We start from the raw sequence: 25190 nt of genomic DNA, 5'->3' as shown, positions 1-25190 counted from the left end.
GAGATGTCTGCAAGAAGTGTGAAATCTGGTTTGTAATTGCACTGTTTCAACTGCCTTTCCGCGGCATCTGCAAACAACCTAAAATAGAGCCGGGATGGAGGTGCCCGGTTACTTAGCAGGGTGTTCGATAACATGAAGAGGGACATGCAAATATTGGTAAGGCAATTAAGGCTAGTCTTGTTTGCCCTAAAGTAAAGGGGTAACTCAATCCTGGCCATTATGGGTGTGCTGCTAACGCACTCGACAACGGCTCCAGAAGGGCATGGTTTCTCTCAGCTAAAAGGGTTCGCTCCTGACGGCGAGAGGGCTCACTTTTCGTAAACGGCCTTCCTGTCCGTCATGTAAATGCTTGTGTAATGCGATGAGATTGAAAGCACCACCCTTTCGCTCTGTCCTCCTGTTCCCTAGGGGCAGACAATGGACTCTCGGAAAAGCGCATTTAAAGGATACTTCATTTTTCCGCTACACAAAAAGAAGAGACTCACCTCCATTAGTAACTCTGCTCCCTTTTACTCTCAGAAAGTCTCGACTCACCTTGACGAGAGCTGCACTAAACACGCAGAGCGCCGCACAAACAAGCACTCGAGACACACACACGTACACACTGTAGGTTTTATCTTCCAAGTGCAAAAGCATTTAACCAAAAGGTTAATGGTGTCGTTTGAAAATGATTCAAGTGTATGTTTTTGGATTGAGTTTCACAGATGCTGAAGTGTTATGCTGTTTCGGCTCTTTTCAATGTATTGGTCCAGTCCATAATGATTTCGTTATTTACTGTAACTGTTTTTTTTTTTATTATTTGTACACAAAAATAACACTCTGAATCATGTACTTAATGCAGTCTTCCACAAATGAGGGTACACATAAGAGCTAGAAAATATTATGGTCAATTCAGTTTGAAAATATCATATACTTTGACAGTGACATTTAAATTTAGAAATTTTCCCTAGAAACAAATTTATGCAGTTCAAATTTAAACAAATATATATTAAAAAAAACTTTTTTGTTTTTTACACCAGTCTCAAAACCTATTTGAAAAATATTTTCAGAAAATTTGTTTTTTATTAAAATTTAGAATTAGAGAACTTTGACTTATTCATTAATTTCAATAACAATAAATACAATTAAAAATTTAAAACAACTTAAGAAAAAAAAATTATATATATATATATATATATATATATATATATATATATATATATATATATATATATATATATATATATATATATATATATATATATTATTTATAACTATTACAGAAATCTTAGAGTTAAAATAAATGACACAATAGCCCCTTTCACACATGCAGACCTTTACGGAAAATCCCCGGCAATTTTCCGAAAAGGGATCATATGTGAACAGGCCCTTCTTGAAAGTACCGGTAAATGAATTCCGCCAATTTTCCAAAAAGAGAAGTTGTAACATTACTGGTAATTTACCGGAATTCTGCGCTGTGTGAACACAAAAGAAAAATTGCCAGAAAGAGTGTGTTAACGTTTAGAACAAGCTGATGTGAGACGTACATCTAGCTGATCAGAACATTTAGACGCATTCACATCCACAGAAAATAAAAGCCTCTGAATATTTTTCCAAACACATTTAGCTGCTAGATGTTAGTCAGATAATGTTTCTATGTTCCTTCTTATTGCCAACTGTGGAAAAAAATATCGATAAAATGCTTATGATAAACTGCTGTGTGTTTACCTTTAAGCTCTTGCTTGACGCGTGTGCACTTGAAGCAGCCAGTGAGCGCCAACACACACATATTATGTACTATCAACCATCGACAAAATCCTGACCCTTTCTATGTTTACAAATACAAGTGCAGCCATTTAGAGCTCATTTATGGTTATGATGTCAGAATCTACCAGTATTTTGGAATGCATGTGGGAATGGTCTTTTCTGGAAAAAATCTAGAATGTCCTTGCCTGTGTAAACACCTTTTTTATGAATTTACCCGTAAAGTGGTTCGGGAAATTTACCAATATCAGTGTGTGAAAGGGGCTAATGTCTTGCAAATATTATCTGTTTAGTATACACCTAACATGTGTAGCCATTTGAATCTTTGTGGCTCAAGAATTCCAGTCTCATTCACTTCCATTCATTTTTAGACATTAAAAACAGCTCATTTTGTTACTTGATGTTGGCCATACATTTGTTTGTTTTGTCTCAGCAGCGTTTTTATTTCTATATTGTAACATTAGGATGATTCTAAATGTTATGCTTATTTGTTCTTTGTATGATTTTATTACTCATTTAAAAAAAAAAAACCTTATACTTTAGTGATTGTTTTATATCTTGTTTTATAATATGATTTGTTTGTTTATTTAGCATATTACTTAAAAAAAAAAAAAAAAAGTTTGTATTCTTTTTTTTTTATATCTTTTCTCTGAGCATTACCAATGATACCAGTAACACTCTCTGAAATTATGCTGTAATAACATTTCATATAATCCTCTTATTATTGTGTTTTTGATTAATGAAATCCAGCCATAATAAGTAATAATCTATAAAATAATACTCAATAAGCTAAAAACCAAAGGTGTTCGGCCTTTCATTTGTTTTGTCCAGATGTAGCTTTTTTCCTGAAAGACCTTTTCACTGACTCTTTCCCACTTTAGGGGGGAATGAGCCAAAAAAAAAAAAAAAAAAAGACTGAACCAATCCATACCCAGACCCAATTGAGCTATTTATGGCAGTGTGTTTTCTCAGACTGGGCTTCTGAAAAGCCTTTCTGAGCCTTCACTCCCTTTGGAGCATTCAGTGAGGGAATGTGGTAACAATAATAATGCATTAAGCCAGTCGTGGCTCGCGACAACACTCAGTGTGCCATCTCTTAAGTGCTGGGCTCGTCGGTCGGCCCCTGAAAGCAGACAGACTCCTACAGCGAGACCAAAGACACACTCACAATACGCTCACAATGAAAAGGTTTCATAACCGCCGTCGCTATGCAGGGACTAAACCCAAAATGCCAGTGTAAAGTGGGATCATTTGACGTTTAAACTTCCTTTGGGTGTTTTTCTTTTTTTTCTCCTGTGAGTGTGTTTTTGTGCGTATGGGGGTGTGTTCATCAATCAGATCCCCACTGAGGGAAGTAAATACACTGATGTTTTTGATAGATTTTTCACTGCGCTTCGGTGGGTAACTCAGTTGGAACGCCTCCCTGATAAAGTGAAAGAAAGGTTCAAACTTAGGCCTTGTCTACAGGAACGCAGCTATTTTAAAATCTCAGCTTTTTCTGTGAGTTTGACTGTTAGTCCACATACCAAGTGTAGTATCAGGTCTTTAGCTATATGTTTCCATCACACTGTTTCTATGCACATTTGTAATATTCCATAAAAATGCTTAAATGGAAATGCCAAGATAAGCATACATTTTGAAAATGTGCATAAAAATGTATGTGAATAGGTAAAAAGGATAAATGTTTTATTCGATAAGATGTGCATTAAAATGTGCACAAATTACAATGGAAACACATTTACCAAATAAATTCCACCATGTGCTTAAAAAAAGGGGAATTTTGTATTAGCAGATCATGTGAAAACATAAATAGGTGCCATGGGATAACATTAATGGACAGATCAGTATACTGACCACATTGTAAAACATCTGATATGTTGTTTTGGTCATTCTAACATACCTCTGCCAAAGTCTGTCATCAAAGTGGTTCAGTATTATTACCTCCCAAAACTGCAGTTTTGAGCTGCAGCACTCCCTTGCACCTCTAAATGCCACCATGGTTTAATTGTGTTTTGTCTTCTAAGGCGTACTCATTTAATTATTCAAGAAAATATATTTATGTGGAAGTGACAATTTTATTCTCTTTGAGTTTTTGGATGGAAATAGTGCTTTATTTGCACATATTTTATGTGGTATTCCAGTTTTGAGCATCATTCTAATTCACATCTTGGATACATGGAAACATTGCTGCGGAGACTGAAACTTTTTTGGAAACTCCTGGCAGTGGGAAGATTTTCAGAAACAAGTTGCAGTGCAGATGTGTAGTCAGTGAAATAAAACATTAGTATTTGTGATGTTAAAGTGTTGGCACTGCATTCTGCTTAGTTTGATGTCAAATTGTGTGCCACTCAAGGATTACCAATGAGCAAAGAAAACAACCGCTTAGGGCCCCACGAAATCTGAGGGGCCCCAAATAAATACCTAGAAGTATAAATTACACCTCTAAATTATACATAACATCAATTTCTGTGATATTTTGTATGATGCCCCCACCCTCAATCATAGAGCAAACCAGCCATCAAATCAGGTAAAGAATAAAAAAAATATTGTGCTGTAAGAAAACAAGTGCATTTACAAAAAAACATCGCAAACACATTTTTAAAACACATGCTGCATTTTCACACAACACAAACTCAAAAAAGAACGAAACACAACAGAAATGTGTCCCCAGAAAGGGGATCCACAAATATTACAAACACCGCTGAGCTATTGCTCAGTGGAATTGTTGGTGATCTTTGAAAGTTGAGTTTTTGTTTGTTTTAATATCCTGATTCCTGTGTCTTTACTGTTTGTTAGCCTAAATAACAACATCCTGAATAGCTGGGCCATCACATTTTAGGGTCTTCTTGAAACATTTCCATTGTTTTCTGCAATTTTTTTTTCAATGTTCTACAGAACAAACTATTATGTTTAGAATGTGTTTAGAATGTTCCCACTGTTAAACAGAAATTGGGGGAAAAATAAACAGGGGGCTAATAATTGAATAAATCTATCTATCTATATATATATATATATATATATATATATATATATATATATATATATATATATATATATATATATATATATATATATACACAAACAGAATGTGTGTAAGATTTGTTTTTAAATAAATAAAAGGTCTTAAAATTTTAAACAACTTATCTTAAAATTATATTTTTTATCTTATACAAAAAAAACTTTCTATGATGTAAAAAAGTTGTCATTTAATAAGAATATGTCAATAACTTAATTCTGACAAAAATGTCTGATAGAACTTAGAGAATAGAGAATTATTAGCCCCATTGGATTTTATATTTATTTTTTTATTTTTTTTAAGATTTCCCAAATTATTTTTAACAGAGCAATGAAATTTTCACAGTATGTCTGATATAATTTTTCTTCTGGAGAAAGCCCTATTTGTTTTATTTCAGCTAGAATAAAAACAGATTTAATTTTTTTTATGAACCATTTTAAGGACAAAATTATTAGCCCCTTTAAGCAATTTTTTTATTGATAGTCTACAGAACAAACTATCATTATACAACAACTTGCCTAATTACATTTACCTACCTAGTTAACCTAATTAAGCCTTTAAATGTCACTTTAAGCTGTATAGAAGTGTCTTAGAAAATATCTAGTGAAATATTATTCACTGTCATTAAGGTAAAGATAAAATAAACCAGTTCTTAAAATTAAAACTATTATGTTTAGAAATGTGTTAAACAAATCTTTTATACATCTAACAGTAATTAAGGGAAAAAATAAACAGGGGGAGGGGGGTGGTAATAATTCAAGGGGGCTAATAATTCTGACTTCAAATATATATATATATATATATATATATATATATATATATATATATATATATATATATATATATATATATATATATATATATATATATATATATATATATAGGGCTTTTTGCTCCTTTAGAAAAAAAATAAATTAATGAAACAACGTAAAAAAGCTTTAAAAGTATTCTGTTTATTGCACCTTATCAATTTGTGTCTGTAGATTTCAACTGCAATACAATTTTAAAGCCAGTCTCCCATAATAAGTCTTTCCTTTCACCTGCACCAAGATATTCATTACATTATCAACACTGATACATCAGTTTTATTTATTCATTCATTCATTTTTCTTCGGCTTAGTCCTTTTACAGTATTTATCAGGAGTCACCACAGTGGAATTAACCACCAACTTATGCAGCATATGTCTTACACAGCAGATGCCCTTCCAGCTGCAACCCATCACTAGGAAACAACCATGCACTCTCATTCACACACATACACTATGGACAATTTATAGCTTAACAATTCACCCATACTGGAAACTAAAGCACCTGGAGGAAACCCACATGAACACAGGGAGAACATGTAAACTCCACACGGAAATGCCAACTGACCCAGCCGAGGTTTCTACCAGGAACCTTCTTGCTGTAAGGCAACAGCGGTATGCACTACGCCACCGAACCACCCCAGTTTTAATTATATTTACGTTTTGAAGGATTTTACAGAGAGATTGAGATGTTCATACTGTACATAATTTGCCTGAATATACGTTTTATTCTGAGAAAGAGAGAGAGAGAAAGAGAGAGAGAGAGAGAGAGTTTTATTCACAGTATTTTCTGAATCATAGAGTGATAAAAACAGATTCCCAGATCCCCTCTGTTGATACCTTTAACTCTAATATGTCAAAAGAAATGTATGTGAGTGTGTTCATCAATCAGATCCCCACTGAAAGAAGTAAATGCACTGATGTTTCAGATTTTTTTTCCCTTTGTGAACACCTCTCACTGTAGTTCAATGAAAGAAAGGCCCAGGCTGAGAAACCTAGTATGAAAGCCTCAGTATCAGGCCTGATGTGGAGCACATTCACCCAGAAACTCTTCATTTGCCGCTGCCTACTAATTTTACCAATTAGCAAACACCACCCAGAAAATTAAAATATCAAGCAGCTGCCGGATCACATAGCAGTTGTAGTAGAATTAGAGGAGCTAATTTGAGCAACGAATAAGGGACGTAACCAATTTGTTAAACAAATGTTTATCGTTTTAAATAGCTTAACTCATTGCAAATGAGGAACATTTTATGAATTATTTGTGCTCTGAAGCAAAAAAAAAAAAAAAAAATGGAATAAAGTGTGGCTGACCAGGATGGCATCTTTCTTCTAAGTTATTATAAGAGAGGAGGGATGAGGCCAAAACCCCTGAACAGAGGGCTGAACCTGCCATAAGAACAGCAAAAGGTCACCAAATGCTTTCATTAATCAGCCAAAGTTCACCTAGATGTCGAAAAAGACCCCTTGTTAGAAATTCTGCAAGCCTTCTTGTCTCTCTGAGGGCACTAGAGGATTTTATAACAGCAATTCAACTCCCAGTTCAGGGCACTGGTTCCCCATTAAAAGCAGAAAGATTAATACATTTACGTTTTTATTTTATTTCTATATTATTTTAATTTTATATACAGTCTGAATGTATTGATACATACTAAATTAGTAACAATAATATTTGTTCTTGTTTGAACTTTTTGCTTATGATAGGTATGGAGCTGAGACATAGGCCTCTATTTTGACAATCCATGCGCAAAGTGCAATGCGCAGGGCGCAAACGCATTCAGGGCATGTCAGAATCCATTTTTGCAAATATAATAATGGAAAAATCGCATGTTATGCTTATATAAAACAAATATTAATATGCATATAATAAATAATATTGATAATAATAACATTATACAAAAGCATATTGTCACGAATAAACTGAAAAGGCCCCCAGAGATGAAGAAGGCATAAATGTAAGGTTTTTAAAATTATGTAGGCTAGAAAATAATATGTTTTTGTAATATTTAATCCTTTATATTTATATCCTATATATATCCTTATTAACTTACATATAAACAATTGTCATACTCCACAACTATTATATATAAATATATATAATTCAGCTGGTGAGTGCAATCAGGCTAGATGTGTGAGCAGGCGTGAGTGTCTGGGAGAAATGCATGTATGAAAATGTAGTCCTGGGAAATGCGGAAAGGTAGTCCATAGAGTTCGTGTGATAACCAGCGATCTCTGAGAGCGATCGCTGGTTATGTGACAGTTGCGTTGGTCTGAAAATAGCAACAAATTGTGCCAAACACGTCTTACGTGTTGGGTGTAGGATAGGGCCCTATGTGTGTGTGCACATATGCTCAAGTAGTCTGCTATTGTCTGTTTTATAAGCCTCCTCAAAATGCACAAGATGCACAGAATTCTTGCTGTGAGGCGATTGTGCTACCCACTGCCCTTCCAATAGTTAATGTCAAGTATTTACTAACATGAACAGAATTTATTCATGTTTGTCAAAGTTAATGAAAACAAAGTCATTAAGTGTTATTAACTCACAGTTAATCACATTTAATCATCTATTATTGAATGCCATACAAGTATTGTGCACTCTTAGTTTGTGTTAGTAAATATATTAACTAATGAAACCCTATTTTAAAGTGTGACCTCCGATTTTTGTAAATCCCCTGAACTTAACTGTCACTGTGTGAAACACAGATCTTTCAAACATGTATAAGAAAAGGGAAACTGAGAGAAATAGGCTCAAGAAATGTTACAGGCCATACTCATGGACATATATTACCCATGTAAGTGCCATATCTCAAGTGACTATCAGCACAAATCTTAACTGTTCATCCTAAGATTCTGGAGATGCTAAAAGTGAAAGTGCTAAATGCTAGAGAAAATATACGTGAGAGAGTATTTAAGATCATCTAGCACTTTAATTCTCTGCTTCAACAAGCAAATTAACAAGGCGTTATTTTAACCAGCTTTTTCAAGCTTACATAAAAAGCAAGACTGGAGAAAAGGAAAGATAAAAGGAGAGGGAGAAAAAAAAAGAATCTCTTTACCTATTAATAAAGCATTTGAAATCAGTTCTTTGGATTTCTTTCTAAATCTCTGCCACTGAGAGAATGTGTTAGCAATGACTAATGTTTCACATTGTTAAATATATCTATTAATGATTTTTTTCTAGGAGGCTTTGAAGTTGAGACCATTAAAGAGCTGTAAATCACCAAACTGTCTGCCCAAGAGGCTGCATGAGTTTCCTTATCTTTGCAATTACATGAAGGGGAGTGGGATCTGCTTAGGATCTATCTGTCCATTCCCATCTCATCCCACACACACACACACCTCTTAGTCTTCGACCTGTAACTTAAATTCATTTCTTGTTGGATGCCAAAATTTGACCCTGCCTGAATTCCTAAACCCATAATGATTTTTTTTAGTGATTAGTAAAATGGTGATATCCTGGAAAGTACCATCTCATTCTTGTAAATTCTTGGCATTATTAGGTGAAATCAAACATTGAAATCAAACAAAAATAATCAGAAAAGATAAAACTAACTATAGCAACAGTACTTGTTCTGTCCTTAAAGGGGTTGTCCACACTGTATTTTTAAATCCTGGTTTAGTTTATAAGATGCAAAGCAATGTGTGTTCATGCTTCATTTGTAGAAAATACACTATTTTTATATCATTGCTACAACATAACATTAATGCTAGAAACAGACCACGTAGTTGATCAATTTTAACAAATAAAAATGTTTATATAGGTTGTGGCTCACAACCCATAGCTTCTTCAGTTGGAGGAGTTTTTAGCTGAATCCAGCACTAAACTGGGAGAGATTCTGGAGGCTGTCCTTTGTCAAATGCTTGTTAAATATTTTTATAATTCTCTGGAAAATAATTATAAGTCTAAGCACTTCTCTTTGTCGTGTCCTTTGGAAGCCTAAATGCAGAAATGAAGGATGCTCTTTGGAAATAGTAGCCTTTGGATGGCATTTTAGCTTTCTCTGCTAAAACATTACAGAGCCTTTGGCCATGCCTTATTGCTGAGCAGGGTGTATGCGCATGGTGAATGCACATACCCTGAAGCATTTGTGATCTCACTAGCCTATATGTACATTTTTGTAGTCCCCAAACTTTGTTTGCTGTAGGCTTTGCTAAGCTAAATCTGGAAAAGCCAATGTTTCCTGTTGCACTGAACTTTGAGAATATTACATTCAGAGATATTGTTTATGTTTACACAGCTACATTACACATTTGTAACTTACTCATTTGTAAGTCGCTTTGGATAAAAGCGTCTGCTAAATGACTAAATGTAAATGTAAATGTACACATCAACTAAAGTTTAAAATATAATATCATAGTGGACCACCCCTTTAAAAGCTACTCCTCATTTGATTACCACAGTCTCTGGTCTTGCTGCGTCACAAATACCAGTATTTTAAAGTCGGCATAAAATGGAAGTTTATAATTCAATTGAAAATATTTATGAAATGAGAAGAAAAAAAAGTTGGCAGGTTCATGATTTTGTCCTTTGGGAAACAATTGGATCACTGAAAGAAGGAGTTGCTTTCAAAATAGAGGAAGATTTGATTGGCAGTTTACACTCAGTTGTGGAGGATAACTGTGCACCGTTGGCACCCTCCGGTGCAGAATGTTTTCAGATACTCAGTGGCAACAAGACAGACACAATTGAATCAGATTTATTTAAACCACTGCCTCCTGCAAAGGCAGGGCAGAAACTAGACACACACTGAGAGCCCCGCCCTAAAAGCATTCCATGTCACCAGATTTAAAGAAAAGTCATTTCAAGAGTGGAGATAAGGTTATGGTGTTTGATTAAAGATTATGAGGGCAAATACATGTTTACATAAATAATGGAGTGCACAGATGTAGGGCCCTATCATACACCCGGCGCAATGCGGAGCATTGTTGTTTGCTAGTTTCAGCTCAGCGCAAGAGTTTTTTTGACGTTTTGCAGCAAGTTGTTTAAATAGAAAAAGCATTTGCGCTCATATGTGCAGCCATAGGCCTTCTGGTATAAAAAAGGAGGTGTGTTAAGGTGCATTGCTTGCGCATTGCTATTTAGAGGAACTATAATAGACTGTACAATAGACCAGATCAAAGCAGGTCTATAGTCCAACGCAGAGTGCGTTAGTTGTGCGCTTCGCTTAAACTTTGATTAATACACACAGGTTGTAAAGCAATACGCAAACATCTTTACAAATGAAAAATAATTTATTAAAATATGACAAAAAAAATATTATTTTCTAGCCTAAATAGTTTATTCAGGAAAATTAGCTTTTGTATAATGTTATTATTATTATTAGTTTTATTTATCATAAGCATATTTATATTTGTTTTATTAAAAACAAGCTTAGATTAGTCCACCTGTCAGGTTTTAGACCATATGGGGCATAGCATGTGTATTCGGATTTGACCACACTTCGCTTTTATTGTTCCTTTATTTATTTGCTGAAAATTAGAACTGAATTTAAAAATAGTTTTGAAACAAATCTTTACACTTAACAAACAAAATTAATTATTTATAGGCTAATTGATGTCTGCGTGTACAACATGTTTCCCTATCCACAAGAGTGAAAGTGAAAGTAAAGAATGTGGAGGCTCATCTCAGCTTGCACTGTAGATGCTCTTTTTAACTGTTTTCTCTCTAGTGAAGCATTCCGTTTTCCTACTTAAAATTTCTGCCATGTAAAAAGCAAATGTGCAATGGCACAATGCAGCTGACTCTTAAAGGGAATGGAAGATGAGACTTTGATTGGTTTTATACTCAAAACACACCTATAACTCATTAAGAGAATAAACTCAACCCTGTAAGACCATGCGCCATGTCGCAAAGCAGATTTTTCTGTCCTTTAAATAGCAAAAGTGGGTTCAGACACACCCTTAATGCTTTTGCGCCCTACGCTTTGGACTTTGCGACTGGATCATCAAATTAGAGCCCATAGAGTTAATTTTGATATTATGCAGCTTTATCCATTGATTCATTTTCTTTTTGACTTAGTCCCTTTATTAATCTGGGGTCGCCACAGTGGAATAAAGCGCAAACTTATCCAGCATATGTTTTACGCAGGGGATGCCCTTCCAGCCGCAACCCAACACTGGGACACACTCATACATGCATGCATTCACACACATACTATGGCCAATTTAGCTTATTTAATTCACTTATAGTGCATGTCTTTGGATTGTGGGGGAAACCAAAGCACCTGGAGGAAACCCACGGGGTTGAACATGCGCACAGAAATGCCAACTGACCCAGCTGGGGCTCAAACCAGCAACCTTCTTGCTGTGCCACCTTCTTAAAGCTATTTTTTTAAAAATAGTAATTTTTTGGCCATCAAATATTAGGCATGATATTGTAGATTAAGACTGTCAAAATTATTCCAGCTATCTTTGGGAATTTATTAGTATCATCTGCCAAATTATGCCAGATTCATTAGTATAGGTTAGGGATGGGATTAGATGTGGTTTAGGCTAGAAAATGTGGTTGAAATTAGGCAATCAGGTAGAGAATTTAATGATCGCTTTAATAGTGGTTACCTTTTTTCTTTTCACTTTGAAAATATCTGTAACCAATTTCATGCTGTATCAAAACAAATCTAATCAATTGATGGTGGTGTGGAGAACCCCTCTCAAACTATTGTAAAGCACTTTGGGTGTATGGCCATACACAATGCACTATATAAATGCACAATACATTACTACCAAACAAAGAAAAACATTTTCCATGCATTATTCAGACTGCTCTTCCTGCTTAGTAACACAAATCAAAACAGGGAATGTTGGAACAAATACTGTATCTACACATTCACTCATTCTGCCTTGATAATAGATAATATGAGCTAAGTATAATGTATGACAGTGACCATAGTGAGATATGAGCTATATAGGAGACATGTCTTGTATGTACATAAAGGGCTTATACAGTATGTGGATATAAAGAAGCAATACAGGAGACCTATATGGCCTGTATATGCACATTTATTTATGTACATGCATTATCATATATGTGTATATATACTGCATATAGGTTTAATAAACGCCCATATATCCTCATATAGGTTCTTTCTATCTGGGTTTGATTGAAATTCTATCGGAAATGAAAGACATGACCTTTTTTTTTGTAGATTTTGCAAAATTTATAAATTCCTTTAGCAGAACATTAGGACTACAGCTAACATTCACACTGAATGAAAGCAGCATCTGAAAGCAGAAAACAGACCCTGGATAATACAATAAATACACCAATTTAAAATATTCTGTTATTGTGCTACTTACATCAGCAAGCAGAACTGTAAAAGAGTAGCTGTTTTCAAACCTATTTTCCATGAACCCTCCCTCAACTCTCATTGGTTGACAATCAGAGCTTCCCACCTTAAACCTAGAGTTGCTATTGGACATGTTCAGATGCTACACCAAACATCTGCCTCTGCTTATTAAAGGCAGAAGAAATAAAATAATATCAAACAAGCAAATAAAAGAAAAATCAGGTAATTTAGTCTCTTGAACTAACATAGTCTTAAGTATCATCTCGGACTGATTGTCCGTCTTGTCTGAGTTACCAAGCCGCTTTTAATTCAGAGGGATGTAGCTGAGGGTGATGGATGTTCGCTGAGTGTGCACTAAAGCAAGAGACCATCATTAGGCAGAAAACAGAGCCTTAACCACAGCCTCTCTGTCTGGCATTTCTTCCCTTTCACTCCTCCTGACCTTTACATATAATTAAACATGTAGTTCAAGCAGCCTCAAATGGACCCCAAAGAGGTTTCTCTTTTGCCTGTGGCTTATCCCCTTAGAGCTTGCGCTTCTATATTTATTTTCTTCCTCGAGTGTCAGCTCTCCTGGAAAACAGCCGTAACTGTTTCAGAAGGCCGGCGCGTGAGCTGGAAGCCATAAAGCAGGATTGTTTAGGTGCACAAAGGCAGATTGCAGCCTCTCTCTTGTCATGAACGCAGTCATAAATATATGCATGCCTCTAATTAGCCACTGTGTCATAGAGAGGCTGGCGATGCCGCCGGTTGTGGGAGGAGAGGAGACGAGGGGGAGGTAGAATTAGCAAGTGGCTCAGGTTGGAGCTTCCATGCCGGGGTTCGTGAGGTGGCGCTGGCCCTGGGTGGAGCGGGATGGCCTTTGAGCAGATGCTACTCCTGGTGTCAACTGGCTGGGCTCTGATCGGCAGCCTTCTGTTAGTTAATCTATTAAGCTCTGTCTCGCTGGGGCCTGCTGGGCACAGAATCTACAGGGTCTATCTTAAAAAAATAGTAATTAGCAAATTTCACAAGGAGACATGAGAGTGTTGTGTGACAGGTTTTGAATACTATTTGACTGACACAAACATTCTGTTATGCTATTTTAAGTTCTGCTCAATTTTTGAAGACAAAATAATGCTGATTTAGTATGCAGTTAATAAAAAAAGACACTGAAAGGTTAAACAAAATTGCTTAATGAGGTTTTCTTTTATTTATTTAATTAAGCTGTTTGTTTTGTTATTACATAAACATATCTGTTACACTCAATGATAACGGACCAATTCATGAATTTTTTTAATAGTCTTATAAGCAAAGTAGACACAGATTTAATATGCTCTGTATGTTCATAAATAAAGTCACTTTTTGTCAAATGAATCTGATACAGACAACCCAAGCTCATTCTGAAAACGTAGTCCCGTGGGCATTTCTGGAGATAGTGGAATACGTCCCGGGAGGTACGTACGGCTGCATTTATTTTTTTCAAGCGAAAGCTACGGGGCGGTGTGAAGCTGTTCCCTTTCGCGTTTGCCGGCTGGCCGGCCGACCGCTTACCTCCTTGTGGAGGGCTTCCCCGCTGCAACCCGTTTTTCCACTCAGCTCACTGTGTACGTCGGCAGGCTTGAGATGCAGAGAGGAGTTGACCACGGCGATCGGTTTCGAGTCCGGGGAAGAGCGATTCCAGCAATCAGGTAAGACAAAAACAGAATCCCAAAAATTAAGTGAATGAGTTTCATAACAGGGTGAGAACGCGGTGAAATCCGAAAACGCGGTAGAAAAAAAAAATCTGGGCTTTTCTTTTTTTGGACGGTTTTTGTAAACTGTTCCTCGGGTTTAGGCAAGCGAGCGAGCGGGCGGGTCAATCGGTATAATTGGTTGGGTTCAGGGAAGGGGGAGGGCGGGTCAGCCGATTGGCCGGTCGCTCAGTCAATCATCCGGTCAGTCGGACAGCGGCCTCTGGTGGGTTCACGCGAAAACAGCGCAGACGCGAACTGCACTCGCGAGAGGCGTTTGAGATGCGAAAAAGCGCACAACAGCGGCCTCTCGCGGATTGGCAAAAACACAAACTGCAGCCGTACTTACCTGTCGAGACGTGTTCCGCAGTCTCCAGAAATGTCCGCAGGACTACGTTTCCACAATGAGCCTGGGTTGGATACAGAACTAGAAAGAATGTCTTATCTTCGATTTATAACATAATGTATTAATGTAATACCAAGTCATATAAATAAGACATAAGAAAAAAGTCATTTCAATGACATTGGTATATATACAGTATATTGGGTAATAGATGTGTGATATTCTGGAAGTAACAGCACTCGTCCAGCCTTTACACCATTCAACCTTGTGTATTACTCTGCCCACATACAGCAACAAGCACAGAGGACACTCTACAGTTTGACAAATATTCCTGCTATCGGAGAAACATAATGTACTTTTAAGACTTTGATTAGTCAACAATGTAGTTATTTAGATTGCAACTATGCAGTTTGTTTATAAAAATAGTGCCTATTTTAAAATATTTCTGAGAGACACCATGTCTGCGGCCATTAGCCTGTCATTGAACAGACCAAAGAGGGGTGATTTTGTTCATCCACAAGATGACAACAGAGACAGCATAATAAGTCCTTACAGGAGAGGAAAACTTCAGCGTAATTTAAACTACAGCTGATCAAATCATTATAAAACTGGTAAGTGACTTTCTAAGACGATGGTTTGTTCTGTAGACTAGAGAAAAAAAAGAAAAAAGAAAAAAAAAATATATATATATATATATAGCCTAAAGGGGTTAATAATAATAAACACATTAATAATTCTGACATAAAAAAATTAAATAAAATATATATATATTTATATATAATAAACTGCTTTTATTATAGCCAACATAAAACAATTAAGACTTTCAGCAGAAGAAAAAAATATTATCAGACATACTGTGAAAATTTCCTCGCTCTGTTGAACATTATTTGGGAAATAAAAAAATAAAAAAATCAAAGGGGGGCTAATTCTGACATCAACTATATATATATATATATATATATATATATATATATATATATATATATATATATATATATATATATATATATATATATATATATATACATATATATATATATATATCGGGTTAAGGGCTGCATGATTGCTGTGTGTCTAGAGCGCCAGTTCAGCTTGCTCCGGCCCTGCGTGTGTTTACATGCAAAGAAATTTGGATAAGACCAAGTACGCGCTTTTAGAAGGAAAGTTTCAGTATAAAACAATTAATGTCACATCACAAGGCTATCCAGCGTTTCCTCCAGAGTTTCGTGCAATTTTGGGTGTTTAATTTTTAATCTGTAGACTTTAACTGCAGTTCAGCAGTTCACTCTCATTCAGCATATTTTCATTCAGAATGTTTTAATTGAATTTGTTACCTCATGGCGAACGGAAAGAAAAACCTTCACATTTCAGGACTCACGTGATCCTTTAAGGTAATCAAAAATCGCTGCTTACATGGTAAACTCTTAATCAGTATTATCTTAATCATAAAAGCGGAGAATTGGTGTCTATGTAAATGTACTGTAGTGAAAGACAGTCAAAGACAGCCCTATTCTCTACCTTTAAGCTACTTCCATGAGCCTTCATAAGTTTGACGTGTTTTCCCCAACACACAGAACTTTTAGTTTAACAAAATCATGCGTGTTGATGAATCTGAAGGGATCCCTCGCTCACCGGGTCCACTTAAATGCGTGTGTTGTGTGTGTGTGTGTGTGTGTTTGTGTGTTTGTGTGTTTGTAGTCCACTTAGAATCCAACATGGAAAGCATTTTTGTTTGTTATTGGAATTGATTGTTTTGAAATTCAAATGGCACTTAAATGCCTGTGTTTTTATTTCGGTAATAAATACGGCGTTTCGTGATTGATCATGATTAATTACAAAAAAGTGTGATTAATTATAAAGGTTTTTTTTAAAAAGCCATTTTTTATTGTAATTGCAATGTGTGTTCATTTATTTATTTAGAAAGGATCAAGCTGTTTAAAACAATTCTCTGCATTTATCAAAAATCTGCTAGATGATGTCTGTGTGAGCTGTGGTTATTGCTACTGCATAGACAACACACCTTATAAAAATATTTATATGACTACACAAAAGCAAGCATTTAATGATAAAAAAGTTTTCTGAACTTATCCATTATTGACTAATTACAGCTTTCGAAATTATACACAATAAAACAAGTTCACAAGTGATATTTACCATTTTCATCAGTTGTATATTTAATCTTAGGGACTGACAAAATTATTACTCATGCTAGTGAGAATTAATTTCTGTAATTTCTGTAAATAAATTGCTTTTCATGTAACAAATAATGTTTTACTCTATTCAGATTATATCAGCTTTTTAAATGTTGATATAATATTGAACATGAAGCAACAAAAAGAGTCAATGAATCACTATGAAAAAAAAAACACCCTTGGAAACGAGTATGAATCACTGTTTTCCAAGACTGCAACCTTTTATAATGCAACCTTGAAAATAAGTTATGATAGTTTTAATAAAATCTGACAGTTTTAATAAAAATCTACCCTAGGGACAAAGCGCCTGTAGTTGCAGAAACACCCATGTACTAAATTACAGAAACACCTACATTGATATTTATATGTAAAAGGATGTTATATAATTAATTCAGTGTTCAGTTGCACCTTGATGGTGTAACAGCTAAAATATGACATTGATGAAACCGAGGATAAGCGTTCAAGCATATATACTGTCAAGCATAACATACCACAGGTGTTAATTCAGCATAAGTTGCCTTAAATTTCCATCACAATAAGAGAAAGCGAAAGAAAGGCAGCAGTGCTGTTGGGTCTCCATCTTTTTCATGGCTTTATGCCAAATCACAACTCAATCTCATCATCCTCACCTCACAGCAAACTACACGGCCAACACTTACATTAATGACAGGCAATTACAATGATTAACAAACATCTCATTTGCAGAAATAGTCTAAAACTTGTGATTAAATGTGAAAATGTTGCTGATTATAATTTAGATTTTCCCGTATTAGAGGGGAAATAAAAATCACTGGTTATGGATATGAGTGGACGACAGTCATTAACTACGTTAGCCATTAATTGGGATCATCTGATGGCCCGAGTGAGGTTAGTGAGGTCACCTTTTTTTCAGATGAAATTATAAAGTGCTTCCCCTTTAATCAAATGAGACATAACACATACTGCCCATGCCTCGTGGCAACAGGGTTTATTTATAGTCCCCAAAACCCAAATGACCAGTTGGTTTAATTTAATAGCAGCCAACAGGATTATACACAGAAACAAATTACCTAAGTGGTGCTATCGGGCAACCGAAATCTTTAACAATAATGGAAACCATGGACATGATGTCTGGCTGTATTATTTCATTACCGCACTTGGCCTCTGCATCTGGTGGGCGGTTACAAAACGGACATGATGTGTAGCACAACATGCAGTCGTTGGCCCAGAGGGACAAATGCTTCTTCCAGGAAGCAAACACAGGCCCAATGCCCTCTGTGTTCACATGAGGATCCTCAATTAGCCAGTCAGATTGTGGATCCCAATGGGGGGTGGGTGTGAGGGTGGACATTCAGACCCCCCTAAGGGACTCCAGGCGTCTGTTTGTTGGCAGCTTCTGCCTCACATGTTGAGGAATTTGCTGCCTCTTGGTTCTCCAACACCAAAAGTTTTCAAAAGCACACAAATAAAACTATGTTAGCTCTAATCATTTGAAAAACATATTGGTTTGGTCTTTTGTCCACACCAAGATTGCCTTTTTCACACTCTTCTAAGTGGATAAATTTAAAAACACTTGTTGTTGTACTATTTGAATGTTTTTTTTGAAAATCAAGAGCATGTTGTATCAGTAGATTTCTATGTTTATGTAACAGATTTTTCAGATTTTCAGTCATGATTGGCTGAGAAGTTTGTTTTAGACTTATGAGATATTCTAATCATTCTAATCATTTAGAAGTGTCATGGTGAAGTACTTTCACTAAAGATAATACTGCATTTGTGTCATGGATTGTAGTTTTAAATAATAATTCAAATGTTTAGTTATTTATAGTATTTAATTATTCACCACCATGGTGTTTCAATTTAGATCGTTTTTGTTTTCGAAATTCTAGGGGAAATTAAGACATTTTAAATAAAATTGGGAGCTCTCACTTTTAGTTTGGTTTGACACTTGGTTTAGCTGTAAACATACAATGCACTAAGAACTCATTTAGTGTGCCAAAAATCTGAAATCTTGAAAAATTAGGATATGAATTTTTGTGGCTGTTGCTAGAAGGAATGCAGTCATGGTTGGATATTAACACAAATTATTGCTTCTTATTTACGTCTACAGCTACCTAAACTTCATTATCACAGTAATGCAAAAACAGTTCCTTTTTAAATTAGTCATTAAATTGTATTTTATTAATGTCTACCCCAACCCTAAACCCAAACATTACAATAATGTACTGTAAACCAGTACAAAGTAAAAGATGCTACATTGATGCAGATATGTGCAATCTAGACTTTACGGAATTTACTACTGGCAATACGACGCTTTTGTGTTGTGCTACTGCCCCTAGTGGTAATATGTCATACTGCCTGAAGTAAATGCACAACCTGACCTGATGTGCGAAGCCATTGGCGAACAAAGTAATTTTTTTTCCCATTTTTTTTTTTTCAGACTCACAAAAGTGACCTTGGAACTTCGAATAGTCACATGGTTTGTTTTTGGTTACATTTCTGGACATCTCTGGAATCCTGCTGTCTATGGAAGATAGAGCTCTCAAATTTCATCTAAAATATCTTAATCTGTTCTCCAAAGATAACGTTCACAAGGGATTTAAAGACATGAGGGTGAGTAATTAATAACAGAATTTTCTGTTTTGGATTAACTAACCCTTAAGCAAAATTAAATGTAAAAAAAAAAAAAAAAAAAAAAAAAAAAACATGGAAAAGAAAGACATTTGTACCTTATCCCTAACTGTGAAGTGTCATCAGGGAATTCTGGGAATGTAAATGTATGGTTTTGTTACCCTAGTGTATTAATCTACAACATTATCCCACATGATCAGAGCAGTTTCTTCAGCTAAGAACAGGTAGTGATACCACACGACCAGAGAGAGAAAGCGGAGACGAGATTAAACATACCTTTCAGAGGGCGCCGCCCAGACATCCATGACTGCATTTAATAACGTTTAATCTGAAAACTGCGTGTGTGTCATTACCCGAGCAAGCGATCGCAGGTCTTAGAGTGTGGTCAGCGGGTCGGGGTGGGGGGAGAGAAAGGGGCTCCTCTCACTCAAGCGATTCTGCAGCATTTAATCAGATATCGGCAAGTGGGCCTTCAACCGACACGGAATGCTAATAGACGCAGCTCTAAATTATTTTCCTCTTTAAAAGAGTTGTGCTCGTGACATGTTGTTTTTATCAAGGAATGCAATTATACTTCAGCCTTAATATCTCAGCGCTTGTCACAGCCCGGCAATGCTTGCCAACTGCAATCAGAAATAACTCTGTCCCTTCAACTTAATGAATAACAAGTACTAGGCCATAAACTTGTAGTCATCCTCTATCCAATCACATTGTCTTGAGTAATTAAAATGATTAGCTTAATTAGCTTAATTAACTAAATTTGACTACAGGACATGGCCATATGGTGGAGCAAAACAAAGATGGGAGCTAATTAAAGTTAAAATAATGCAGGTTTTAATTAACTCAACCCTTAGGCATCAACATTTTCAAATTTATCCAAGCTGATAATTAAAAAGTCCTCTTGCCCAAGCAACATTTCTTCTCTGAGCTAATTAAATCTGGAAATGAATTAGCAACATGACGCTCCAAATATTAATTCCTGCTAGAAGATGACTTCACTTTCTAATGAAATTAATTAGGTGCACTGGACTTTCAATCCGACTCAGGCTGTGTCCATGAGCGCAGACCCCATGTAATCAAGTGCTGGGCTACGGGCCTCGGGGCAGACATTTACAATTGTAATGAACACTCTTTAACTGTGTGCCTCTCTTAATATACCAAATGAACATGTAGATCTATTTATGCCAAGGGCGTCCTCGTGTTGTGCCAGAGCGGTGGTAGCAGTTAGTTAAAATAGCTTTTTTAAAAAGCCCTTTTTCTTTTTCCTCTCGTAGTTGCGAACGGCATCAGATGTGCGGCGAGTTTGCTTCTGTCACATCTGCGTCTACAAGAGACTCGTTGAATGCTAAAACACACAACACAGCATTTCATAAAATCTCCTTCATCTGCCTGTCGTTTCTGCACTCTCTCTCGATTTATATACTTGAGCGTATCTGTAAAACAAACTTCATTAGCTCACCAATAAACAAGCTAATTAAACACAATGTGTTGTTCTCGTTGAAAAAAAAAAAAAATATATATATATATATAAATAAAATGAAACGGGAAGAAGCCATCAAGCTCGAGACGTCTCCTTCGGAAGGGCATCATCAAATGCAAATGCTCCTGTTTGCGAAGGGGTGACTTTTACAAGCGCGGGCATGAATAAACTATTTGATGGCGCCATATTCCAGTGCAAGACATCAGCTGCTCATGGTTTCTTACCTCTTTCGTGGCTTCAGACCCCAGATTTGCATAGATACAATCTCCAGATTCAAATTACAATTTAGACTCATTCCGGAAAGCCGTCACTGTATCTGGCATTGCTTATCTCTGCGCCGAGGCTCCGAGAGGACAAAGTGGATGTCTCTCAAGGATTCCTTTGAATTTATCACCCTTTTTTGAGTGTTGTTTTATTACATTTGCCATCAGTTGAACCGTGAATCAATTTAGCGACACAATGCGCACACCCAGCTGCTAAGCAAATAGCTAGATGACAAGACAATATTTACTCGAGATTGTGCATGATTTATGGAAGGCCTTTGTGTTTTTCACCTAAGCTTATGTCTAATAATTGTCTGCATTCTTGGCCAATTGTGAGCCAGCTCATCCAGGGGTTATCCATCACTGTGGCAGACACACAATTGCAGTGCCCAACACAAAGAGCGTGACCTCCTTAATGTGCTTTGTCAAAGCAATCAGCCTCGAAATAATGGAGACCTGCTTATCCATCCTTTGAAACGTTATCTAGGGACAACCAACCAGGGGGTAAAATAAAAACTTATTTTGTAGTTCCACTGACCACAGGAACTATATGACTCCAGACCATTGGTGATTTAAAAAAAAAAAAGAACTTTCTATATCTTTTACCAGGCTGTTAAAATGGAAAGCTGGAAGTGACAAACAAAAAAACAAAGTTGCCTGACCAAGTAGTTGTAAACAATTGAATTATTTGATTAACCACAGGACAAGATAAAATCTAGTAATAATTGGATTACTAGGCTATTCCTACACCAAAATAAAATGTTAGAATCCCCCCCCCCACCCGCTTTACCACCATTTATCACATGCCCTTCTTGACAACATAGATGATGTCAAAGGGAAAGCAAAACTAGCAACATGTTTTATACTAGCTGTCTTGTTATATGAAAAGCATTTTTTTTATGTAAATAAGTATGGGTATATGTTCAAGTGTATGGGTGTTTTCCTGTGATGGGTTGCAGCTGGAAGGGCACCTGCTGCGTACAGCAGATGCTGGATAAATTGGTGGTTCATTCCGCTGTGGTGACCCCAGATTAATAAAGGGACTAATCTAAAATGAATATTATATTATATTATATTATATTATATTATATTATATTATATTATATTATATTATATTATATTATATTATATTATATTATATTCATTCATTTTCTTGTCGGCTTAGTCCCTTTATTAATCCGCAACCCATCTCTGGGAAAATTATATTATATAATATTATATAATATAATATTATATTATATTATATTATATTATATTATATTATATTATATTATATTATATTATATTATATTATATTATATTATATTATATTATATTCATAGTTAATTAATGTGGACACAAAGACGTAGAAAAATATGTTGCTATTTTTTGACATAGTTTACATTTATAGACTAATTTAAACTTCAAAAAATGTATAAGAGCTTGCAAATGTACAATGGAAATGCATTCATATGCATTCAAGGCTAAACACATGGAATGTGCATTCCAACTAGATTTAAGTTTTCCCTTTTCTTTTCTGTGAAGAGATTCTTGTACTTGATTGACCCTTAGACATTTGCGAAATTGAAATAATTGTGTTTACAAAATCTTCCGCCACTGCTCAGTCAACACAAACATCAAACATTTCTGAAGAGCGACCGCTGTTTGATTTAGCGATCTTTAATTTTTAATGCATTCTGGTGGCAAATTTGATCCGCTATGCAAATAATTTCAAATACCATTATGCCAGCTGTTGACAAGCATAGCGACAATCCGAGAGCTGGAGTTCACGCTGAGCACTGTGAAGCCACGAACATGCAAAAGCAAAAAAATCAGATCAGACTTACAACAAGCTAATAAGATCACCCTTAATGTTATCTAGTTGGAGGCATTAGTGAATTTCAAATTAAAGGTACATCTGCTGCAAACTTGCTATGTGCCTCACACAAATGGAATACTTACATCAATCAGGCTGCATGTGAAGTGCCATTGGAAGCGAGTTTGATGCTTGTTAGGCCCCACATCAAAGACACATTGCATGCCCAAAAGCCATTTAGGTCCCAGGGAGCCGGTCCCTCTCACATCTCCTCTGCTCACTCTCATGTAGTTTCCCCTGCTTAAAAACCATTAAAATGGAAAATATCGTTGAGATGCCCTCTCTGTTCGGCTTTCATTATTTAAGAGAGCCACGCACTAAAACTAAAGACGGATGGTTTGCTGGTCTCAGAACTGGGTAAACAACACCCTCGCATTACTTGAGAAAACAAGAGTATCCGCCATAATTATTGGGGCCAAATGGGGTCTGAATGTCAACAAGGTGTTTTCAGACTCCCAGACAAAAGCAAAAGGGCTTTTGATTAGGTTTCTGTTTACAGTGTGACATTTGCAGTGATCTTTGGTCATCACTCAGGGCATGTTTCGGCCGCTGCGGATCCGCGTCAACTCCACAAAGGCACAAAGGATTAATCAGAATGAATGCCAGTGTACGAAGACTCCTGCTGGGAGTGAACGGAGGCTACTTGTGCATTAATGCAATGTTAGAGAAAGAAAAATAGATTAGAGGCATCACAGTCCGGCTCGTTCAATCAAATATTTAGCTTGGCTCAAGTTAAAGGGGGTTCGAGAAACAACTCATGAAATTATGGAGCCCAAATTAAAAGCCTGATTCATATGCACTGTTTGTGTGGCGCTCGGCTCTGTTGATGTTCAGATCTGAGGGTTGATCTGGCCGTTCCTTTGTGATGTTCCTCTGCCCTAACACATTTAAGTATGACTAAGATCAGGTGGAATGGACCACGGCAGTGCATTTCTCCAGCGATTCCTTTTAAGACAGTTCAATAGAGCATGTGCTTGCGCTGAACTTTAAAAGGGCATTAAAAATGGCTTGGGGCTCTCCTGTGGTGAAGCCTTGTTGAATATTTCTAAGTGATGCTTTTGGAAATGGAAGAGCTACATCAGCTCGCGCTCGCCAGACCCGTGAGTCCATCCTGCGCTTTAATAAGATCGGATAGCACAAAGCATTCATTCTCCAGATCCGTCATTGCACACACCTGATGGGAAAAGAGAGAGAGAGAGACTGATGCAGCTCTTCAGAGCATAGGCTAAATGAATATTAGCATTAGTCTTTCGGTGAAACCTTTCCACCCTCGGGCAGCAAAGGTCAGCACATGACAGGGTTAAAAACCCTTTTTCCTATTGTAACCAATAATTAGTAAAGGCAAGCCAGCCTCAATGGAAGTACGTGACTCTTACTATGTCTCTTCAAATCCTCAAGTACATAGCTCCCGGTGTGAAACGTTTTATTTTTTACATATTTTTTTTAGTTTTAATTTTTTACATATTACCTATGCTACACCATAGCCTAAACCATACCAGAAAGAAAAAGCAAACATCACAACATTACATTTAAGTACCCATGTCTCTTTATAATACTCATGGTGATTGATGTTTGACGCCAATTTAGTTATTTACAAACCAGAAATTGAAATTGTAATTACAATGATTCCAAAAAACATATTAATAATGTCAAAACCTTCATGTACCTTTGACCACCAAAATCAAAACACTTACTATCCTTCAGCCTAGTCCCTGATTTATCAGGGATCGCCACTGCGAAATGAACCACTAATTACTCTGGCACATGTTTCAGGCAATGGCTGCTCTTAGGGCTGAGCGATTCAGCCTAAAATAAAAATGTTGATTAACTGAACATTTGAACTGTTACAATTAATTAACGATTATTTTATTATTTATTTGATTT

At 36.1% G+C, this 25190-nt stretch overlaps 1 protein-coding gene and 1 long non-coding RNA gene across 2 annotated transcripts in view; one reads left to right on the top strand and one right to left on the bottom strand.

Moving 5' to 3' along the window:
* kyat3.2 (kynurenine aminotransferase 3, tandem duplicate 2) overlaps nucleotides 1–25190 on the bottom strand; it is an 808856-nt gene that overhangs the window by 157858 nt on the left and 625808 nt on the right. The window lies entirely within an intron of this gene.
* Nucleotides 14333–25190, top strand: part of LOC141386280 (uncharacterized) — a 48449-nt gene continuing 37591 nt past the window's right edge. Inside the window, exons 1-2 of the long non-coding RNA XR_012407968.1 lie at nucleotides 14333–14521; nucleotides 19518–19690. This is a non-coding gene — a long non-coding RNA (uncharacterized lncRNA). The remainder of the gene's footprint in view (nucleotides 14522–19517; nucleotides 19691–25190) is intronic.

The sequence above is a fragment of the Danio rerio genome, chromosome 6 (genome assembly GCF_049306965.1).
Source record: "Danio rerio strain Tuebingen ecotype United States chromosome 6, GRCz12tu, whole genome shotgun sequence".
Lineage (NCBI taxonomy): Eukaryota > Metazoa > Chordata > Actinopteri > Cypriniformes > Danionidae > Danio > Danio rerio.
The sequence above is the reverse complement of the archived record's forward strand: the minus strand, read 5'-3'. Positions and strand labels throughout refer to the sequence as shown.